Raw genomic sequence first — 14,642 nt, 5'->3', positions numbered from 1 at the left:
CTGTTGTGATATTTACCCCAAAATCGTATATTGCTATAATGTTTGGGATATTGACATTTGCCTTAGACATATGATAAGCTCGTGACAATCAGATTAATAATGAAGCATGTAATCAACTTTTCTATAATTGGTGTAATTACTGTGTTTTGCTCTTACAGCCCAGAGAATGACATACACATGACAGGGGAAGTAGCAGATACACACAGGGACTGAGTGTACTGGTTGTTTGATAAACAACTGGGATATCTGGTCTTCGTACCTAGTGTAACTGTGATAGTCAGCTGACACAGGGGAAAGCTGACGAATGCGGGGGGTTGTTTGTCTCTGTCCTTTTTTCTGTGTGTTTCTTTGCTTGATAGGAGCTATCAGCAGTTGACCGGGACAAGGCGTGAAAGTGGAATTAAACACTGCAGGATGGCGTGTTGGACTCCAGCCAATGAGAATGCACATTACATCAATTAAATCATATCTTGCATTTGTGTAATCAGTAACTATAAAACCGGACAGGGACAGGAGACAGCATCAGACTTCGTGAACTGATGCTGCTGCTGCATGTTTGTCAGGGGAACTTAGTCTGGTCCGGAGCTCTGTACACAATCTCTTTTCCTAGGTGATTCTTTTATAAATAAATTTTGGAAAATTTTGTAATTGAACGTCTCCTGCGTACTTCATCAAACAAACACGCGAGCATTACAGCATTACACTGCAAAAGAATATTTGTCTTGTCTTGTTTATTTCTAGTCAAAATGTCATTTCTAGTCAAAACAAATCTCATTATACTTAAAATAAGACTCATATTAAAAGCAGCTTGTTTTTAGACACTTTTTACTTCTTTCAAGCAGATTTTCACTTGGAATAAGTAGAAAAAATCTGATAGTGGAGCAAGTTTTTCTTCCTTATTACAAGCACAAAAAACTTACTTTCACTGGCAGATTTTTCTATCTATTGTGAATTTAAGTGAAAATGATCTAAAAACAAGTTAATTTTTAGGTAATGAGTCTTATTTAAAGTGGAAAGAGATTAGTTTTGACTAGAAATGAGACATTTGGACAAGAAATAAGACAAATATTCTTGGAAAGATGTTGAGTTTTTACAGTGTACTATGAGTATTAGTCAGGGTCTTACGCAGAATAAATCAGTCATACAAAGATTAGACTACTGGGGTTTTTTATGGGCCCCACTGGGCGCTGGGCCCCTAGAGTTATCATCACCTTTCTCCCCTATACAACAGTCCTGGGTTTGTCTGAGTCATTGTTTGTTTCCCCTGTGTTTGGTTTCCTCACACCAACAACAGTTAAGTCTAACACCACTGATGGATCATTTACAGACTGTATAAACCCGCTGCGTCTGTCAACACGGTCGTGGGCTCGGCTTTCCCTCTGATCCAGCAGTTGTCCAGAAGAAAGGTAATCTCTCTCTCTCTCTCTCTCTCTCTCTCTCTGTTCAGGTGAGGAGGTTTCATTATGTTGATTTCCCAGGAGCCTCACATCACATCACATCACAACGACTCTTTATCGGGTCATTTCTGTTCCCTCCCTCAGACCGTCTCATTACTCTGCAGCCCAACACCAAAACTTATGGATTCACAAATGATTCTGCAGCTCCATTGAATCTCCTGCTGTAAAACCTGTTGTTATTCCTCTGATCTAATACCAGCTACTTTGCTGCTTCTCCCGTCGCATCATTCACTAGTAAACGCTCCGCTGCTGTAAAACCACCAGCAGACATTAATCATCGTCTCAGCACTCAGTCCTGCTTGTTTCTCATTCAGCCGGCGCTCCGTCATGGCTGCCTCTTCCCAGAAGGCCGCTGGCTCACAGCTTGTTACCGTGTCAACTCGCTGACCACCCACCACTCCTGTCTGCAGCGCGCCTGGGCCTCGCCCCAGAGAGGCTCATGGGTAGCAGGAAATCGAGTCTCAGTGAAGAAGTATCTAGCATTCAATGTTTTTGTTGTTTTGACTCTGACAATCATCTAAATGGTGATCGCAAAGAAATAATTTTAAAGAGGAAATATGTCTGTGCAGGCTGTGAGCTCAGAGCGGCGGCTTCATGGACCGAGGTCTCTGCAGAGCCCCCTGTCCCGGGTCTGCATGGGTCCAGGATTCACCACCAGCTCAGGAGATGTCAGAACCCAGTGTGAAGAAAAATCTAAACAAGATTATTGATAATAAAAACTCAACTGTAATATACCACACATGATGAAATAAGATAACCGAGCAGACCTCCACAAAACTCAACTCAACAAATCTGTTTGAAGTGAAAAATCTGCAGCCACCGAGGCGTCTATATAAAGAGAACATCACAAACCTAATGACAGAAGAAATGTTATAGAAACCACATTGGATTTACAATTTCCTCTCATTGTAGGTGATGTATGAGTCAACCACGCTGCAGCATGATGACCTGGTAAAACAGGCCTTTAGCAAAGAGTCAAGTCAAGAGTGGGATATTAACCATCACACCCACTCCATCTGGTGGCGTTTTCTGTTTCACATGAACACACAGCCGCACACTTTTTTAATTGCTCTATACCGTTTAGCAGTTCATTCACATGTTTCACATCTCAATTTTTTGAATTTAGCTTAAATTAATGGAAGAATTTTGAGCACTTTTAATAACAATAATAATCCCCAACTCAAACCAAATAAACCCTGCACTGTAAACCTTGCTGAGGGGCCAAAGTGGATAAAAGCTAGACAGACTGGTGAGAGGCTGTGTGTGGTTTATTCATCCAGGCTGACGGGTGGAGGCCTCGACTTTCAGCACACCCCAAAGACAAAGTCAGATTTATTGTGTATTTCTGTGATATACAAGACGAACAGAGGGTCCAGTTTCTCTTTGAATATGGTTATGGTTCACACATTTACCTGTTAATACAAGTACAAGTTTATGAGTGCTTCTTCTCTTCTACTAGTTGTTTAAAATGAAGCCACAGCACTAGAACAGAAAATAAATGGTGCATCTGGTGACGAACAGCTGGAGGCTGAACAGCAGCAGATCTGATTTTAGCTTCAACAGCAACTTCTGGACGGAGTCCCGCTGAGACACCAGACGAGACCAGTCACGTCGTCCACACCGCAAACATCCAAACACTGACACCAGCTCAGCTCTGGGAGGATTAAGAAACTTTATTGTCATGAATGTACAATGAAATTAAGGATTCACACTCAACAAGACTCAATGATAAAGATGGAAAGAGTAACTCTGTTTTCATCTGCACGTTTTTACGCTCATTAAAAATTTAATTAAAATTCGATTGAATGTCATGTCGATCTCACCGGATTTTCTCGTTTGCTGCTACAAATGTTGATGGAAACAGTTTTTTGCCGGATAAATGTGAGTTGGGATCACATTTCACGTCAGTGCTGCTCCGTCTTTCTGGCTTCTTAAAGGGATAGTTCACCCTAGAATGATATTTCGCTCATTATCTACTCACCCTCATGTTGACTAAGGGCTGGAAGAAGTTTCAGAGTCCACCGTCCCTTCTCTGAGTTACAGGGGGTCTTGACGTAGCAGTGCATTTCAATGCCACGGTAGCAAAGGGACACCAGAGCTCTTCGTAAAAAAACACACACAAAAAAACATCCAAATACCTCCATGATGCTCGTATGTAATGTCCGTCTTGTGCTGAAGCCCCAAATATAATGTAATTGTCCCGAAAAAAATTAAATAAGTCCACATTCCAAGCATGTTTGTAGCATTAGCTCCTAGTGTTGTGGTCCGTGTCTTCCGCTGCCAGCGCGCATGCGCAAGGTTCGCACTGATACTGAAGACTCGAGTCGGTCTCAGTGCGAACCTTGCACATGCGCGCTGGCAGCGGAAGACCGGACAACAGATACTCGGAGCTAATGCTACAAACAAGCTTAAAATATAGACTTATTTAATTTTTTTCGGGACAATTACGCAATTTGGGGCTTCAGCACAAGACGGACATTACATACGAGCATCATGGAGGTATTTGGATGTTTTTTTACGAAGAGCTCTGGTGTCCCTTTGCTACCGTGGCATTGAAATGCACTGCTACGCCGAGACCCCCTGTAACTCAGAGAAGGGACGGTGGACTCTGAAAATTCTTCCAGCCCTTAGTCAACATGAGGGTGAGTAGATAATGAGCGAAATATCATTCTAGGGTGAACTATCCCTTTAAAAACATGGTAGGAGGAAACAAGGTTTTCTGTGAAGTGTCTTTCCACCACGATGGTTGACTTGGACTCGAGACTTGAGACTTGACTTGGACTCGAGTCCCGATTTTGATGACTTAAGACTTGCTTGATCAAATCAAAAAAAGACTTGGACTCGCTTGGGACTTGATGCCAAAGACTTGAGACTCTACTTGGACTTGAGAGCAAAGACTTGAATTCAAGTCAAATCACATGCAGCAAGCACAAATATTAAAATATTTTAAAAAGTGTCACATCAATGTTATACTGTAGCAGCCAGAGACGTTCTATAGAACCCACTCCTTATCAGTCTTGGCTGTATAATTAATGCCAACACACTAAAGCCTACCACACATAAAGATAATCTGTCTGATTTTGCCCCGATTTTCCCCCTTCCTACCAAAGACAAAAATCGCCCGCACTGCAAAAACTCTAAATCTTTCCAAGAATATTTGTCTCATTTCTTGTCAAAATGTCTCATTTCTAGTCAAAACTAATCTCTTTTCACTTAAAATAAGACTCAACACCTAAAAATTAACTTGTTTTTAGATAATTTTCACTTGTTTCAAACTAATTTTCACTTGAAATAAGTAGAAAAATCTGCCAGTGAAAGCAAGTTTTTAGTGCTTGTAATAAGAAAGAAAAACTTGCTTTCACTGGCAGATTTTTCTACTTATTTCAAGTGAAAATCTGTTTGAAAGAAGTAACAAGTGTCTAAAAACAAGCTGCTTTTTAATGTGATGAGTCTTATTTTAAGTAGAATGAGATTTGTTTTGACTAGAAATTAGACATTTTTACAAGAAATAAGACAAATATTCTCGGTAAGATTTTGAGTTTTTGCAGTGCGATTATCTTAGGCTCTTGAGATTATTTTATGAGATTCTCCTGTAGTGTGTGGTGTTTTAAGGTTTAAATTCTCCTGACAATCGACTCGTAAAACGGTCGGCGGCGACAATCATAAAAGTTGGCTTGTGTCTGGGGGAACACGACAATCCTGAGTCACCGGCTCCGCAGAATGTGACGTGAAATTGAATGTGACCAATAAAGAAGCAGCTGACTGCAGCACACGTAGCATAACAAACCAGCGTGGCTAACGGCTCCATGGCTACCAAAGACGGTTTAATAGAGTATCTTTGATGGCTACCATCAACAGAGTACGTCAGATCACTTTGATCACGCAAGATTTCTGGCGTGTTACTGTAGGTCCATTTTAAATAGCTTTATTGGCATGAGAAGGCAGTGCTTATATTGACAAAGCAAATCACAATAGAATATTAATAAAAATGAACAGATGAATAAGTGACAGAACATTAACAGTAAAATATAGAGAGCCTAAGCGGAAGCAGGAAGTAACGGTCACCATGGGACCTCAACTCTGAAAAACTCGCCATTCAAATGAACGGGACTGAAAATTTTATTTCGTGATCCGTTTGAATTGTGCCATGAGAAAAAAATATGTCCTCTACCTGTTTAAAACATCACGTTTCATCCCGAGAAATCAGCCGTTTGTTGTAAAGCTATTGTAGAATAAAATTCAGAAGAATCTGTAAGCAGAAAGACTACAAGTCGCGTAGGTCACGTCACACACCAAATGCCGCCCTTTCCCGTGTCAGTTGGTGACGTATTTTCTGTGGGACACAGATTTGTAGTCCGTAGAGCGGTCTTCACACAAAATACATTCTTCTGTTGCCGTTTTACGATGAACGGCTGATTTCTCGGCATGAAACGTGATGTTTTAAACAGGTAGAGGACATATTTTTTTCTCATGGCGCAATTCAATCGGATCACGAAATAAAATTTTCAGTCTCATTCATTTGAATGGCGAGTTTTTCAGAGTTGAGGTCCCATGGCGCCGTTACTTCCTGCTTCCGCTTAGGCTCTCTATAAACAACTTAACAATTGAGGCGTGGTCATGATCTTTATGTATCATTAATTATAATCGATTTGTTTGGGACTCGAAACAAAAATCTTAGGACTTGGTTGGGACTCGAAACAAAAATCTTAGGACTTGGACTTGACTTGGGACTTGAGAGCAAAGACTTGAGACTCTACTTGGACTTGCAACATAGGGACTTCCTCCCACCTCTGACGATCTCCCAGAAAGAGTTTGGAGCGCTGTCGTTCCCGAACCACAGGTCACCTCCGGTGTTGTGTAGCATTTAGCTAAAGCTAGGTTCATCTGTATCTTCATCAAAACGGTGTTTACACGCCGCCGTCTTCTTGGTATGTTGCAATTAGCTGGCACATCAGCACTATTATAACTTATGCAATATTTGTTGGTAGATGCGATCCATGGCTGGTGTTTATATTACTCAGTGGTTTCCAAGGCAGCGACTCCAGCGGCTCGTCACATGTTTGGCTTGTTGCATGTTTGGTTTTTTCGATTCAGTGCAAAAATGAACAGAAACCCAACAGAAACGCAAGAACTCTAATCGATACATCAATTTGATAACAGCAAAACAGCGTGTGGCGTCGTTACGCACAGGTTTTTATACGATACAAAGCTCTTAGATGGAAATGTACTTGCACCGGCTTTATTCACATTAATATTTTAAGCAAACTTCAGATAATTTTATTGACAAGTGGATGGAAACATCGTGAGTGTGGAGAAGAAAACTCGACTCATGAGAAACAAACTGCTGCATTCAAACTGGATAATAAATGATGGCGTGAACTAAACACATCTATAAATATTATATAATCCCCATCAGTGACAGACAGATGGTTTAGAGACGATATATTAATGTGATTATGTCGAGTGTGGAAAGTAAATATATAGACAGTCTGATTGGAAACAGGAAGTGATCAAATTGTTTTAGAGTGAAAAACAATTAATATTCAACAAAAACATTTTAATCTGTTATGGACGATTTAAAATTCAAATTAACACTTAAGGACAAAGAAAGAAGAGCAATAAATTAATGAATAATTAATTAGCATATAGTGGGTAATTATGGCTGGGGTCAAAATGGCAACAAATAATCTGTTTTTCCCCAAATGATGATGTGAATATTAATTTACCAGCCGACTGAAGGGTAAGAGGTAAAGATGCAGAAATGTTATTACTGTATTATTATTTTTAAATGGTAATGCTGTTGTGTGTGTCTGTGGATTGTTTCAGCAGAGAGAAAGACATGAAAGAAGAAGTGATGGACGGACAAATGGATGATGAACGGACGACACGCTGGAGAGAAAAAGGCGGTGAAAGATACTCAAGGTGAAAAAATGACTCCTCGTAACTTTTGTTTTTACACTCAAGCACTCGCTTAAGAGTTTGTACCTGCACTTACTGTATCTTTTCCGTGACAACATCTTTATTTTTCTTCCAGCTATCTCTACTGTACAACCATTCTGCAGACACACACACACACACACACACACACACACACCTCTGAATGTGGAGTGTGAGTGCAGTGAAAACAAAAGTTGTTGATGGAAATGCTGATTTCTAAAAAGCTGCGATCCATTAACTAAAATATTAAATATATGTAGCTTTGTTTTGAGATATAAGCACAATTCACACACACAGTCTGTCATTATAGAACAAGACAGATGCCTTCAGGGCTTCTCTTAGACGTTGTGATTAAAAAACTTGAATATAACAAGATTTTACTAAGTTCATCTTCCCCACAATAAAGACTGTTGACGAAACAACGGCTCCTGTCACATTCGACTTGTTCCAACGTAACTTTGCACAAATCGCACTTGAGTAAAAAAAACAAAAAACTTTTCTAAATGCCACTGAGCTGAAAGACTCATCAGAGAACAATAAAACAGATTTCATTATGCAAATAATAAAACGGACACATGTGGCTGAAGGAAATTAGCAGCTCCACCGCCAGGGCCGTTGCTAAGAATTCTGGGCCCCCTTAAAGAATACTAAAGTGGGCCCCTCCCCCTAACTTTTCCTTTTTTTTTCTTAGACTACGTATGTATTATCGTTTTTTATTTAGCCTTCTTTGTTTTGATGCTAATGCAGCATTACACTGCAAAAATTCAAGTATCTGAGCAAGAATATTTGTCTTATTTCTAGTCAAAATGTCATTTCTAGTCAAAACAAATCTCATTATACTTAAAATAAGACTCATCATATTAAAAGTAGCTTGTTTTTAGACACTTTTTACTTCTTTCAAGCAGATTTTCACTTGGAATAAGTAGAAAAAATCTGATAATGGAGCAAGTTTTTCTTCCTTATTACAAGCACAAAAAACTTCCTTTCACTGGCAGATTTTTCTATTTATTGTGAATTTAAGTGAAAATGATCTAAAAACAAGTTAATTTTTAGGTGATGAGTCTTATTTTAAGTGGAAAGAGATTAGTTTTGACTAGACATGAGACATTTGGACAAGAAATAAGACAAATATTCTTGGAAAGATGTTGAGTTTTTACAGTGTACTATGAGTATTAGTCAGGGTCTTACACAGAATAAATCAGTCATACAAAGATTAGACTACTGGGGTTTTTTATGGGCCCCACTGGGCGCTGGGCCCCTAGAATTATCATCACCTTTCTCCCCTGTACAACGGCCCTGTCCACCGCGGTCATTTGTGTCGACTTGTCTCAATTTAGGAAGCTCACACCGACTCTGCTGGTGATTTGGCTCTGATTGTTACGTCCTCTTTGGGTTTCACTCCGGGTGAAAAGAAAGTCATTAGACGTGAAAATGTTTTCAGGGAGAAGATAAAACCCATCGAGGAGCTTAAATCAGCTCCTCCGCAAACACAAAAGGATGAAGAGGATCAGATCTGGACGGTCGAGGGACAGATGAATCACAGAGACGCTGAGGTGTCCTGCAGCGTCTTCTCTCCGGCTGACCGCCACTGACACGGGGCAGAGGACCAGATTGTTTTGTGGTCACAGAAAGAAGAAAATAAAAACCCGTGTGGAAACTTGAGGAGCAGCTCTGTGACCGACTGTCAGAGGCTCTAATTGAATTTGCTGCCTGAAGGTGGAAAACAAGAGCGAGCGGTCGGCTGGACCCACGACCGGAGCTGCAGGTGATTGACAGGTTGGGATTAACAGAGAGAGAGAGGGAGATGAGCCCGGAGCAGAGGAGGACGAGGAGAGGAGGAGGAGGAGAGAGGAGGACGGGTGGTGCAGAGGTCTGAGGCTGCGGCTGCAGGTGGAAGTGCATGAGTCAGAGTCTGGAGCTGAGGAAGGATCATGTGATGGGTTACAGTTTCATTTCCTCACTGAACCCGACGTCTGAACTCGTGTCATGTCACTGGGATGATTTTGACTTTGGACAGTTTATTGTCTTATTTCTTCGCTTGGATCATCTCACAAAATCCACACAACGACATTTCTGATTTAAAGCCCCACTATGTAGTCTTTTGATATTAAAATAATATTTCTGAACACATTGAAGTGGTAGAAAAATGGTTAATAGGATGAATGGTGCCACCACTGCAGCGTGAACGGTGTTGCGTTGGCTGAAACTGCTCTATGTAACTTCCCTGCGCGGGTAGGAACACCGTAGTCATGGTACCGCAGCTCCGCTGAGCTCCAGAGGCCGAGCTGGAGCCCGGTCTCCCTACGGCGCTGGCAATGGGACCGCCAGTACCAGCACCGGCAACAAATTCACACAGGCAGACAGTTGCTCTTATCAGTACCGCAAGTCCTAAATACTGGGGCTTTAAACTGTTTGAGAAATGTCCTTATTCACTTTGTTGCTAATGCTGCGTTCGAGACAACTTGGACCTCAGGTCTTTCCGACCTCCTACTTGTACAAGTCCAATCGAACGCCACATCAAGTCGGAGCTCCCACTTGCGAAAGTCAGTTTCTTTTATTGTTTTTGTGCCCTTTGTAATGTTTTAATTCCTTATAGCTACGTGAAGCACTTTGAATGCAAAGTTTATCTCGGTCCGCCATGTTTTTGGTTCTTCTGGTGTGGTGCGTCTCGAACGCTTTTAAGTCGGAACTCAGAGTTTCCAAATGGGAGTTTCAGAGTTGCAAGTCGTCTCGAATGCAGGCAGAGGTGGCAAGTAACGAAGTACAAATACTTCGTTACTGTACTTAAGTAGATTTTTCAGGTATCTGTACTTTACTTGAGTATTTATTTTTCTGACGACTTTTTACTTTTACTCCCTACATTTATACGCAAAAATACCTACTTTCTACTCCTTACATTGTAAAAACAAGCTCGTTACTTTTTTTTTTGACACGACGTAGGGTTACCCAACCTGTCCATGTGCCCGTGTGTACGTGCGCGCGCACGCGAGAGAGACGGCAGGTGGACTGACTGGCAGAGATGAGAGGTGGTGAAACGCTGTTTAAAAATTCCTATTATTATTATTTTTGAGAATCTGTGGCGGCCCAAACGTTGGGAAACACTGATCTGGTCAGTTCAGTCTTGATGATTCTGGCTGAACTTTTTTTGTTTAAGTAAAGGAGTTGAATCAGTACTTCTACTTTTACCAGAGTAATTTTTTACACATGTATCTGTACTTCTACTTAAGTACAGAATATGAGTACTTTTGCCACCTCTGAACGCAGCACAAGATATAATGCTAAATGCTTTGCTAACAGCGAGCTAATGTGGCTCTGTTCGAAGCTACATCAAACCTGCTCCTATTGTACTTCCTCTCATTTATTACAGTTTTAAGATATGAAGCATAGAAATGACAAACTGATGCCTGCACCTCAGCCTTTGTATTGATTAAACAAAATAACCTTTATAATTCGGCTTTTAAACAAATGTCCGACTTTCTTACTTTGAATCCTTAGAAAAGACCGTCCCATATTTTCACGCCGTTGCCGACAGTCGATCTCGTTCTCTGTTATTTGCTCTCATGTTGAACCAGTTGCTCGCTGCAGTTATCTGTCACGGCTTCAGGCTGCACATATGTTTTGGTTTTTTTTTCAGTTTCCCGACCAACTGTTTCATTTTTCAAATCTGGATTGTGAAGAAAATATTATTTCAGTCACAGAGTCTCACAAATCACCCACAATGGCCCTCGAGGTGCAGGAGGAACGTTCATACAAAAATATTCCACTGCATTAGAAAAAAAAAGAAAGAAAGAAAAATCCCACATGGTTTACTCGTGTATTATCGAAGGCCTTCTGCGCCGGCTGAGTTTCTTACAGCTTTGTGTGAAGTTTCAAGGACTTTCTGCACCACGGGCTGTTAATTTGTGTCCCTGAGCGGCCGGCGCGCCATCAGTCATGTTTGGGGAGGGTGACAATAAGGGACTAGATTGACTGACAATGATGAGTAAAGAGGAGCTGAGGGCAGAGAGAGGCTTCAGCCTGCAGCTGGATGGAAAAGGTCAGAAGACAAATGTAGCTGGAGGCGGAGAGCAGTGTGTGTGTGTGTGGCGACACCAACTTTAAATCCACTGCACTTAAGAGGGATTTCTCTCCACAAGCTGTTGCCGTGACCTTCGGGGTCGTCTGAGCCACTTTAGCTTCTTCACCATGTTCAACGTCTCTGTCATTTTCCTGTTCTGAGGCCACAGAGGAGTCTGAACCAGTCAGGGGCCGTCAGCTCTTCAGGCTTCAGCAGCTCCGGTTGTTTCTCCTCTCTCCACTGGAGGGGGGTTCATTCGTAGCTCCGCCATGCATCAGAGTGAAACATGCTCCCGATATATATGAATGCACGGGGTCTCCCAGGGTGAAGATGAAGGTCAGACTCTGTGAGAAACTAATTCTTAACCCACCACGGTGCTTTTAACATCTTGATCGTTCATGTTGTTCCAGCTGTGACTCTATCAACACAACGTTGTTCCTCTAACACCACCTACAGGTCAAAATGTCAATTTTCTACATTTGTTTAAAACCAAAATTTTGTCTACTATTATGAAGAATTCACACATTCATGTTTAGAGACAGATCAACACCTCAAATGTTGATTTTAAAACCCTTACATCATTGGACAAAATCACCAAACACATGAAAGAAAACCAAAGCCTCAGCTGCATTTACTGTCAACTCGTAGAGAAAGTTACTGAAGAGACTGATTATTTCTGTCGGTTTAGCCTTTTATTTTATTTTTATTTTATTCATATGCACAATGATACAGTAAAAACAAACATATATTTCATGATACAAGGGCAAATACTTGTGCAGGAGAGGAAAAGAATTAGAAATAGAAAAAAGAAAAATAATTTTATTGAGGCAGGACTTTCTCTGTTTAATTGAGAGCAGCTTTTTTATTTGTCACATAAAAAATAATGCATCACATATTAATACAAACTAGTAATACTTCTAGTTATTGTTTCAAATCAAAATCCTCTTGCATTTCAGTCGGCAGAAACCCTTTATGTCTTTTTAAAAAATATTTTATTCATGAATTTTCAACATATAAAATAGGACAACAGGCACACTGCAGCACAATAAGAAAAACACAAACCCTTTATGTCTTAATGGAGTTTTTATTGTTGTGGTGAAAGTTTCTTCAACATTCACCAATGACTTCCTCCCACTCCCTTCAACATTTTGGCAAATTGGCCCATTGCCATAAACCTTATAGTTTTAGGAGTAGGTTTGTTACGTTTAATTGTCGGTGCAAGCTATTTTTAGAACGGCGGAGCAGAGCCGTGAGCTGCTCAGAGCTACGCTACGGAGGCTCATGGGATTTCTTGGTTTCCCTCATCAAACTCATCAAATACACAATCCAACAACTCCAAAACGCTCTGGTGGACAAGTTGTGAGCTGCACATTCACCACGCTATGAGATAATAACACAACGTTATAAGAAAGAGTTGTTTTTTAGGCAAATGCAGAGACTGCTTGCTGAAAAACTGTACCCGACGGGAACGCGCATCAGCGGTTTTGCATGAATTTACCTCTAAAACAACTCCGTCTCGTGACTAAAATAGCTTACACTGAATATTAAAAGTAACAAACCTGCTGCTATGACTAAAGGGATTATGGCAATGGGCCAGTTTGCCAAAATGTTGAACTATCCCTTTAAATAAATTGACAGTGCACTAAGTTGGTAACGTTGCTGTACAAACATTACTCTGCATTCACACGTTGTCTCATTAGTCAATCAGTTTTCTAACGTAGTGACTTCTACTGTGGGTCAAAGGGCAGATTAAGACACAACTGCAGCTTCTTATCCAGTCCTCCAGCAAATTAAAAAAACATGAACTTCAGTCACAAAGATGTAGTTGTAAGAGTGAACGTATAAATATTTAACGTGGCTTCCAATAAAACTTGTGTCTTGTCTTGTTTCTGCAGGAAAGCTGCGACTCAGGACTTTATTTCCTCCCACGTTTGACCTTCTCTCCATTTACAAGACAGATTGAGACAGCAAACACTTATTTTACTCTTCCATTAAAAAAGTGGAGAGCGAGGGGTGGAGGAGTTGGGGTGGAGGGGTGTTCTCCTCCTCCTCCTCCTCCTCCTCCTCTGGTTATAAGACAAGCTGTGACAGCAAACACTGAGAGCAGGGATTGCACTGTGACACCCAACTGCTTCACAGGACTGAATTACTGCCTGCTGCTGGAGAGGAGCCAGCTCATCATCACTCTGCTGCAGAGACTCAGGAGGGAAGGATTCAGGATTCAGGATTCAGGGTTTCCCACGCGTCCTGGAAAACCGGGGAAATGGCTGACCAATTAACCACTCATGGAAAATGACCAAAAGAAAGTCAAATGTCCTGGAAAATGAATTACCCCACTCATGACATCAGCTACCAGAGCTCTGTTTGACTTTTTCAGACGCCACCAACCAAGGATTTCTTTTCCAAAGTGGTGCTTAGCGAGAAGACTAGAGACTTTGAGTTGATGAGTGTTTCCATATTGGACAGCGAGCACAAGGGTTTTCTCTGCTGAGTGACAGATAGAGCAGCAGCAGAGTGGTTTAAAGGGATAGTAGCATTTTTTTTAAAGTGGGGTTGTATGATCTACAAATGAAGAGCTCTTTTCCAAAACGCGATAAACGCCAAATTTAAAAAAAATGAGTTTGTCACGCCATTTTGCTGTGTACTGAGCCTATTACACTGCTCCATCAACGTATCACGTCAAATCGCTACATTTCCCTGTTTAAAAGGCACCGCAAGATGCAGTTCTCCTCCAAACCGCGATAAGCGCCAAGTCTATTTTTAGCCAAAACGCGACATCTCCTCCCTCTCCTCAGAATTCTATGAGCAGCTCCATGCAGTCCAACATGGCGGTGCTCTGAACCCAGGTCTGTTTTCAGTCATTCATTCAGTAGTTTCTGGGTTCTGTGTTAATTACTGTATAGATGTTTATGTGGTGGACACTGTGCCGTTAAGTATACCCCCACAGCCCCCGCATCCCCCCCCCCCCCCCGTAACGCCGCGTGTCCTCCGTATCAACGATCGATTTTTTTTTTTTTTTTTTACAGCAAAGACGTATTTTTGTTTACAGCAACATGTGCTCACATCATGATAGCGTCTGTATTTTGACTATTAAAACTTCCATAGTCCATAGTTCTCTTTGTTTAACATGTAAAGAGACAGACATCATTACCGCCCCCCTCCCTCCCCCCGACGTGCGCGCACACACACAC

The sequence above is a fragment of the Trachurus japonicus genome, chromosome 17 (assembly GCF_045865225.1).
Source record: "Trachurus japonicus isolate A0001 chromosome 17, Traja_1.0".
Classification (NCBI taxonomy): Eukaryota; Metazoa; Chordata; class Actinopteri; order Carangiformes; family Carangidae; genus Trachurus; species Trachurus japonicus.
Note: the sequence above shows the minus strand (reverse complement) of the source record.